General features: G+C 37.8%; 1 pseudogene; it reads right to left on the bottom strand.

Annotated features, from left to right (window-relative positions):
* Positions 1 to 215: 215 nt before the first annotated feature.
* Positions 216 to 4,563, bottom strand: LOC101350784 (olfactory receptor 5D13-like; annotated as a pseudogene).
* Between the last annotated feature and the right edge of the window lie 4,614 nt (positions 4,564 to 9,177).

Genomic DNA, 9,177 nt, shown 5'->3' with positions numbered 1-9,177 from the left:
ACTGAGCTTTAATGACTATGTTACTAATTATTTTTCAACTAATTTACTAAACTTTAAGGAATATTGGTATTGGATGATCAATCAAATGGGGAGTTACATTAGACATGTGCACTGCTTTGTTATTTGAAAAGGAATCTGAATCAATAAATCAGCTAGAACACTTGGACAATTTTTCACAATTCTCTGGAAAATGAATAAATAAATCTTTACCGACTTTACAGTTTGTGACAGGATAACTCGGTATTGACTAACTTCCTAACTGCCTCCTGCTCATCTTTGTTCCTGAGGCTGTAGATCAGTGGGTTCAGCATGGGGATGACCACTGTGTAAAACACAGAGGCCACCTTGACCATGAGCCATAAGCCCTTGGAGTTAGGCACACAGTATAGAAAAAGGATGGTTCCATGGAAGATGCTAATGGCGGTTAGGTGGGAGGCACAGGTGGAGAAGGCCTTGTGTCACCTCCCAGTTGAAGGCATCTTCATGATAGTGATGCATATAAAAGCATAGGAAGTAAGAATGATCATCTGGCTGCTTATTTCATTGAATGTGGCAGACACTAAAATGATCTTCTGACTAATGTAGGGGTCAGAGCAGGACACAGCAACAATGGCAGCATGCTCACAGACAAAGCTGTTTATGAAGTTGGTCCCACAGAAGGATAATGTCAACAGAAAGTAGGTGAATGTCAACAAAGAGACTATACTCCAAGAGTATGAGGCATCCACCAACAAGAAACAAAGCTTTGGAGACAATGCAACCGTATAGAGCAAGGGGTTACAAACTGCTACAAATTGATCATAAGCCATCACTGCCAACATGAATGTTTCTGTCACCACAAATATGCAAAGAAATAAAAATTGCATGATGCACCCTGTGAAGGAGATGCTTCTGTCTTCCACAACCAGGTTTGCTGATAGTTTAGGTGTAACTACTGAATAATAACAGAAATCAACAAAGGATAAGTGGCTGAGGAAAAAGTACATGGGGGTGTGGAGTTTGGGTTGATCCTGATGATCATGATCATGCCTAGGTTTCCTACAACAGTGACTGTGTAAATGGTCAGGAAGACCATGAAGAGGGGCACCTGGAGGTCCGAGTATTCTGAGAAGCCCAAGAGAATGAATGTGACTCCAGCACTCTTATTTTTTTGGTTCCTGTTGAGAAAAGAAGATATCTTATTATCATGAGAAACAAAACTTGAATTAGGCAGTAGAAAATGAAAAAAAAAATATGGGAGATTTACTGAAAGTCTATAAAGATTTTTTGGAAAATACTTGTTTTCCCCTGTTACTTTATTTAAATATTTAGAACTTACTAATATCACATTTACACAGTGAATACTAGTTTTGTGCAAGTGGAATATTAAAGAACAAATTGGAAGAGGAATAAGAAAAAAAGGGAGTAGATCTTGCTGTATTTCAAACAACGAAAATCAGTATCAGAGGCAGCTGGTTTCATGAGAAGATCCACTTTATCTTTTAGAATGAATCTGAATTTCCCGAAAATAATTGTTTTATAGGAAGTGCAGCTTAAGAATTTCTATAGTCTCTTCCAGTTTCTCCTCTTCAGTTATTAGCAATTAACTTAGAACTCTTAAAAATTTTTAAACGTAAACAACACAGGGAAATCGTCAAGATAAAATGTTCTTGGTTGGGCTATTTTCCTTTTCTGAATCTTCATTACCCCTGCTAACCCAATACTCTCAACATATTCCACAGCTCTGCAGTAGAAGTCTGCTGAATTTTTTTCACTTATCCCAAAATCCTTTTTTATTTTTATTCTTCAGTGCATATCATATTATTCTTCAGCAGGCGCTCACCACCAAATATGTACTGTGTCATCTTTGATAAACAGAGTTGCAGCAATAGTTCATATAAATCTCTTCCTTTCCAATGTGGTATTTGGGAAAGGTGGGTAAGTTGACAAATAGTTAAAACTGTGAAAGTACTAGACACTGCTGTTAAATGTTATCCTGCAGTAAAAATAAGTATTGTTATTCTGAATCAAGTTTTAAGCTATGCAAAGAACAAATGTCAGGCTAGAGACCAGACTCAAACATATGCCATGATATGCTTGACACCAATGGGACAGAATCTCAGACATGAGAAATTGGTTTTCAGTATCAAGTACAGTTGGCTGGGGTCATTTTATATTTCCTGTGTAGTTTACAATGTCTACTCACTAGTTTTCTTTCTAAATGAGGGTCAAATGTCTACACATACGGAGTTGGGCATACCGAGAAAGACTTGGAAGATCCTGCAGGCCACTATAGAGCAGAAGTCAAGGGAGTCCCTCTATTTTCAGAGAAGCCCTGCACTCCTAAACTCCAGGACAAGAACAGAAGGGAAACTTGAGCTCTTTCTGAACCTGGCAGCATAACCCACAAACCCATTGTCCCCTCAGTACTCCCAGCCTCCTCCTTGTTACATTGGACAAATAAGAATCAATCCTATTTTATCCTTTATATCTATTGCTTAGTTATTTACTGATACCAAGAGATGCACAGGACTTCTCTCATCATTCTTTGCTAATCTTCATATGAATCTGCCCCTCCTGGGTTCTCCCACATCTCCTATCTCTTCCCATCCACTGATATCATTCAACCATACTCTCTGGAAATAAATGATATATCAGTTACCAAGTAAGGAGTATAATAGAAATGCTTTCTTATGTATATCTTTCACAGGTGGATGATTGGTTATTTGTAAAATTTTCAGCAGATCTAATGTTGCCCATGAAGGTGGAGTTACATAAACCTGTGATAATGATGAATACTGTCACTTTTTTGCTCGTCATCATCATTTTTGTGATGGTGTTAAAGTGGTGATTAGGATATTGAAGCATTCACTGGTAATTTGATTATTTTCACTTAGACATTGGCTTCTCTACTCTCTGAACATGCCTGACAGAAATACAGCTGGATTTTATTTAGTCACTCCTAGTCTAAGATGTATAATTACATTTTTCCTATTCTCCTTATGAACTCCCATCACTTTATATCTCTCTCTAGTTTTATCAGGTTTGGGCATGTAGGAAAAATATCTCTCAAAAACTAAGTCCTCAACCATTCTTTACTACCATTCTATATAAGGCCTTAGCACTACTCAGCTAGATTATGGTCACATATTTTCAACCAAATTTCTCAGTTTTATTTTTACAATTATTCTCAATAATTCTATGCAACATACCAAAATAATTTTCCATGATCACTTTATCCTGACGGTCAATGTCTTCTGAGATCCAAATGCTTTTATGTAGTGAATACTTGTTGTCAGGCTGGCTTTTCCAAAACTGCCCGAGGTCTGTGTATTCAGCTTTAGCTTCATTACCGCTAACTTCTGCTTCTCCTATCATGGTGAATTTATCCAACTCTGTTAAGTAGCACATGCTCATCTGCATAAAGTCTACTTTCCCCTTTTGTTCTTTCTCTTATAATGCTTTACTTTTCCCTCTCCTATTATAGATATTATATATTTTTCTTATCATCTCTATACTTACAGATTTTAAGCTTCATAGCTCACAGTTACCATATGCTGTATTCTATAAATTATAAACTTTTTGGTTACTGTCACCTTCTTTCTCAGGCATTATAGGAACTTTCAGAATGAGACTTGTTTGATTATTTTCTGTTAAGCAGCACATGCTCATTTGCATAAAGTATATTTTCCCATTTTGTTCTATCTCTTGTAATGCTCTATTTTTCCCTCTCCTACTATAGGTATTATGTATTTTTTTTCTTATTATCTCTGTATGTACAGATTTTAAGATTTATAGCTCACAATTACCATATGCTGTATCATATAATTTGTAAATTTGTTTGTTATTATCACATTCTTTATCAGGCATTATAGGAAATTTGAGAACAAGGCCCATATTTGTCTATTCCCTATTAACCAAAATACCTATTACTTGGCTGGGTACTTCATGAGAAAGCCAGGAAATATCATTTGAAAGTAAGAACGTGTAATGGCATAATACCTTGAGGCCTCTTAAAGCCAAACTGACTACACTTTAATGGACATGTGTTTGTCCATTCAATGAACACCTGCTCTTTTCCTGCAAAGATTATCATAGCTCAGTATTTTATTTCTAAAGTGAAATAAAACATATTTTGAATAAACTCGCCTAAATACAGAAGCACGTGTGTGATCCATTGACTGGATATTCCTTTGCTAAGACTGATGAACTCCAAGAATTCTCCTGATTAGTATTCCACTAGAATAGAAACCAATCTGAAAACACTGGCACAGGTCCATAGCATGTAAGCATATCATTTAATATTTCATATAAAGAAATTTTCTCCAACTTATTAAAAAAATCCAGTGTTAGCAGAGAGAAAAGTAGGTTGAACAGCTTATTTCTGACACCAGACTGTGTCAAATATATGTCATCATGGCCACTGGGATGTGAGAATATCATAGAAGCATTTCCTTGGAGGCCACAATTTGAACAATTAGATGAAACACTGTCTCATGTGATTCCTTGTGTATTTTCTTTTTTAAGCTCTGGGGACATTTGTGTCATTAATTTTGCCCTAGTCATCTTAAAAAATAAGTAAATAAATGAACCAAACTGAATACCTATTGATTTTATACACATGTAAATTACACTAATGTGCAATGAAAAAATCCATTTGTAAAACAATCAAGTTGTTTATTTTCTTTATAACTAAACAATTTTTTTTATTTGTTATTATCATAAAATTTATATTTCTAATTCCATAACCAATTGTATTGCAAGAATATACATAAATATATTGGTTTTAAACTGATAATTTCTAATATTTTTGTATATATTCTTAGATTTTATGCAAGTTATCATAATGTCTGTGAATAGAAACAGTTTTAATGTTTTCCTTCCTAGCATCATGGCTACATTTTTCTTGTTTAATTGCAACAGCTGAGACTGCCAGGAAAATGTGGATTAAAAATTATGAGAATGGACATCCTTGCCTTACTCTCAATATTAAGGGAAAAGCAATCAATATTTCACCTTACTACAATACTTTGTCAGATATAGGCATCTTTATAGAAGGTCTTTAGGAGTTTTTGGAAGCCTCTATTGTTGGTTTTAGCACAATGTTAATACACTAAAAACGAAGACGCTTACGATCTTCTCAACAAATGCAGGAAAAAAAATCACAAAATGTAGCACTCATTTTTTATTAAAAGACTCTGAAAACTAGGAATAAAAGGAAATTTCCTCAATCTTATAAATAGCATCTATGAAACATACCACAGCTAACAAGTCTTTGATGGTGGTAGTAATCTCTGTAATCCCTCTAGGAATGTGATATTGTTTTTGCTTTACTATGTTTCAGGGTAGGATAGTTCTAATGGCTTCCACTTGGCTTTTTCTACCATAATAACCCCTAATCCATTTATCAGGAATCCAGTGTGGAGGTTCTGCCTGTATATCTGAGTATATCTATTCCAATTTTGGGTTCTGGAACGGGAGAAATCACTACATGATAGATTTGAGGACTCATTGGACCTACTGTGATATGGGCATGAGTTAAGATTCCATTAATAACCTGACCTCCATATACCCCTACTCTGATTGGTGGGCCACAGTAATGTTTTGGGTCTCCTAAAATTAGTGTCAGTTAAGAGGCAGTATCCAGTAACTCCCCAAAAGTCTGATTATGTCCTTTTCCCCAATGGAGAGTCTCTCTTGTAAAAGGCCATAGATCCCTTTGGGGAGGCTGGGAGAAAAATTAAAAGTATAAATTTTTGCCAGTGTAATGGGGTACTTCCTCAACGGGACCTGGCCTACCCTTCATTCAAGGAGTTAGTGGGTCCATAAACTCGCTCAAGAATTGGAATTGATTGATAGGCTGTGACTCTTTAATTTTGATGATTCGAGTTAGACTGCTGTTCACTTGACCTAGAATTATTCTGCTTTTACAGATCAAGTAAATATTTAGTAGACTTCCTATCTATTCCACTCCTAGGGACATCATGACAAGTAGACAATGCCATAAATCCATAATGCTTTGACTGCTGTTCATTGAAGTAACTACATCTGCATTGTCTTTGTCAATTGAATGCCACCACTTGGCCCCTACCATCATGGAATCCAATCAGCCCCATTGTAGTTAGGTATCTTAATTCAGTTAGGGCAGTTTCATGGTCAAATCTGACTTAAATAAAAGCAATCACAGCAGGCTTCAAGGATGGTGGGTGTTATGGATTGGATTGTGTCTCCCAAAAATATGTGTCAGCTTGGCTAGGCTGTGATTCCCAGTATTGTGTTATTCTACACCATTTTGTCATCTGATGTGATTTTTCTATGTGTTGTAAAGACTACGTCTATGATGTTAATGAGGCAGGATTAAAGGTAGTTATATTAATGAGGCAGGACTCAATCTACAAGATTAGGTTGTGTCTTGAGTTAATCTCTTTTGATACACAAAAGAGAAGTGAGCAGAGAAACAAGAGAAACCTCATACCACCAAGAAACAAGAGCCAGGAAATACTGCATCCTTTGGACTGGGGTCCCTGTGCAGAGAAGCTCCTTAACCAGGGAAGATTGATGGCAAGAACCTTCCCCCAGGGCCAACAGAGAAAGAAAGCCTTCCCTTGGAGCTGCCGCCCTGAATTCAGACTTCTAGCCTACTGTACTGTGAGGGATTAAATTTCTGTTTGTAAAAGTCATCCACTTGCGGTATTACTGTTATAGAAACACTAGATAACTAAGACAAAATTTGGTATTGGGAGTGGGTTGCTGATCTAACAGATACCTAAAATGTAGAAGCAGTTTGGAAACTGCGAATGGATAGTGGCTGGAAGAGTTTTACAGTGCCTAATAGTAAAAACCTAAATTGCCTTGACGGGATTGTTGGTGGATTAATGGACATCAGAGACAATTCTGGTGAAGACTCAGAAGGAAGGAGGGGAGCTGTTACACTGGAGACGGTGCAGAAGGCCAGAAGCAGCTGAGAAATGGTGGCAGCTGAGAAATGGCAGCAGCACCAGGAGACCAGCAGGAGACAGCACTGGGGTCGACCCACAGGGTGAGAGAAATGAGTGCCTTTGGTTGGAGGCTTCCTGGAAGAGTGGCATGCCTCCAAGAACTTACAGGGGGAGCTAGCTTGCCAACCCAGGGAGCAACAGAGCTGAGTGTCTTAGGACTGAAGTTTACTGGCAGAGTAGGGTGCCTCCAGACACTTATCAGTGGACCTAAAGAGCTTTGGAACACTTGCCCTAGCAGGGCAGAAGTGGGCAGTGAGGCCCTAGGGGTGGAGAGGCCTAGGAACCAGGAAGTAGAAGCTGAAGAGACAAGGAACACAGGAAGCAGAGCTGCCTCAGTCTCAGATGGTAGGGTCACGAGCTCTGAGGTCTCAAAGGGTGGAGTTGCCACTCAGATGGACTAGAAGAGTGGGGATGCCCAAATTCAAGGGAGGAGAGTTGCTGTTCCACTAGCCCTGGGAGGTGGAGTTGAAGCCCAGGGCTGAGGAGCCTCCACCCAGAATATGGAGGGTGTGGCCAACACTTAAAGTCTGGATGGAAGGACCATTGCCTAAATGGTCTCAGAGAACAGAGGATTATTTTCAAGTCGTGAGGGCTAATTAATATAACATGTTCTTCTGACCTGCTTGGTGCCTGTTATCCCTTCTTTTCCTCCAATTTCTCCTGTCTGTAATGAAAATATCCAGCTTGTGGTTGTTCCACCATTGTATTTTAAAAGCAGATAACTTGTATTCTAGATTTCACAAATGAAAAAGAATTTTTGGATTTGGGACTTGGAGTTGATTTAAGACTTTTGCTATGATATGATGGGGTGAGTGTGTTTTACATATGACAAGGACATGAATTTTGGGAGACCAAAGGATAGAACCCCCATGGATCTGTCAGTTTGTCGTAATGCGGGGGCTTGTATGTTGCTGTGATGCTGGAAGCTATGCCACCAATATTCAAATATCAGCAGGGCCACACATGGTGGACAGGTTTCAGCTGAGCTTCCAGACTAAGACAGACTAGGAAGAAGGACCTGGTGGACTTCTTCTGAAAAGAATTAGCCAGCAAAAGCCATATGGAGGCAGTGGAACGTTGTGTTATATAGTACCAGAAGATGAGCCCCTCAGGTTGGGAGGCACTCAAAAGACGACTGGAGAAGAGCTGCCTCCTCAAATTAGAGTCGACCATAATGACGTAGATGAAATCAAACTTTCAGGACCTTCATTTGCTGATGTGGCATGACTCAAAATGAGAAGAAACATCTGCAAACATCCATTAATAATGTACAAAGTATGAATTTAGGAAAACTGGAACTCATCAAAAATGAAATGGAATGCGTAAACATCAATATTTTAGGCATTAGTGAGCTAAATGGACCGGTATTGCCCATTTTGATTAGGACAGTCATGGTTTACTATGCCGGGAATGACAACTTAAAGAGAATGATGCTGCATTCATCCTTAAAAAGAACATTTTGGACCTATCCTGAAGTACAACACTGTCAGTGATAGGACAACATCCATAACTCTACAAGGAAGACCAGTTAATACAATTATTACTCAAATTTACGCACCAACCACTAATGCCAAAGATGAAGAAATTGAAGACTTTTACCAACTTTGCGTCTGAAATTGATAGAATATGCAATAATATGCAATCAACTGGGGTCACAATAGATAGTCACAGATAGAATGGGAGAAAAATGTGAAGTAGAACACTAATTCTTATTTTAAAAAAGCCAGAGAAACTGGAAAAGTAGAGAACAGAGGATTCCCTGAAACTATGGCCCTGAGACACTCTTTCAACCTAGAAATGACCTGATCCCTGAGATCACCTTTTAGCAAAAAAGCAGAGTGGCACACAGAATAAAGGATATTACCTGTAAGATCGATCAGTGCTCTACTTAAAAACCATCAGTATGAGACCAAAACGTCAACAATTTTTCAAAAGCAAAGATGAGAAGATAAGGTGGCAGGGAAAGTAGAGTATTAAAACTGGAACAAATAGAACACAATTAAAGAGAATGTTGATATATTATGATAAATGTAACCAATCTCAATGAACAATTTGTGCAGAAATTGTCAAATGGGTATCTAACTTAGTATGTAAATTTAAACCAAAAATTCAATAAAATATTATTTAAAAAATATATATTCCAAGTTAATTTTAAAAAATTATATATGGTGCCCGGCTACCACCACTGACTGCTCTGACC

Source organism: Trichechus manatus, unplaced genomic scaffold (assembly GCF_000243295.1).
Source record: "Trichechus manatus latirostris isolate Lorelei unplaced genomic scaffold, TriManLat1.0 scaffold00362, whole genome shotgun sequence".
Classification (NCBI taxonomy): Eukaryota; Metazoa; Chordata; class Mammalia; order Sirenia; family Trichechidae; genus Trichechus; species Trichechus manatus.
Note: the sequence above shows the minus strand (reverse complement) of the source record. Positions and strands in the feature narration are given on the sequence as shown.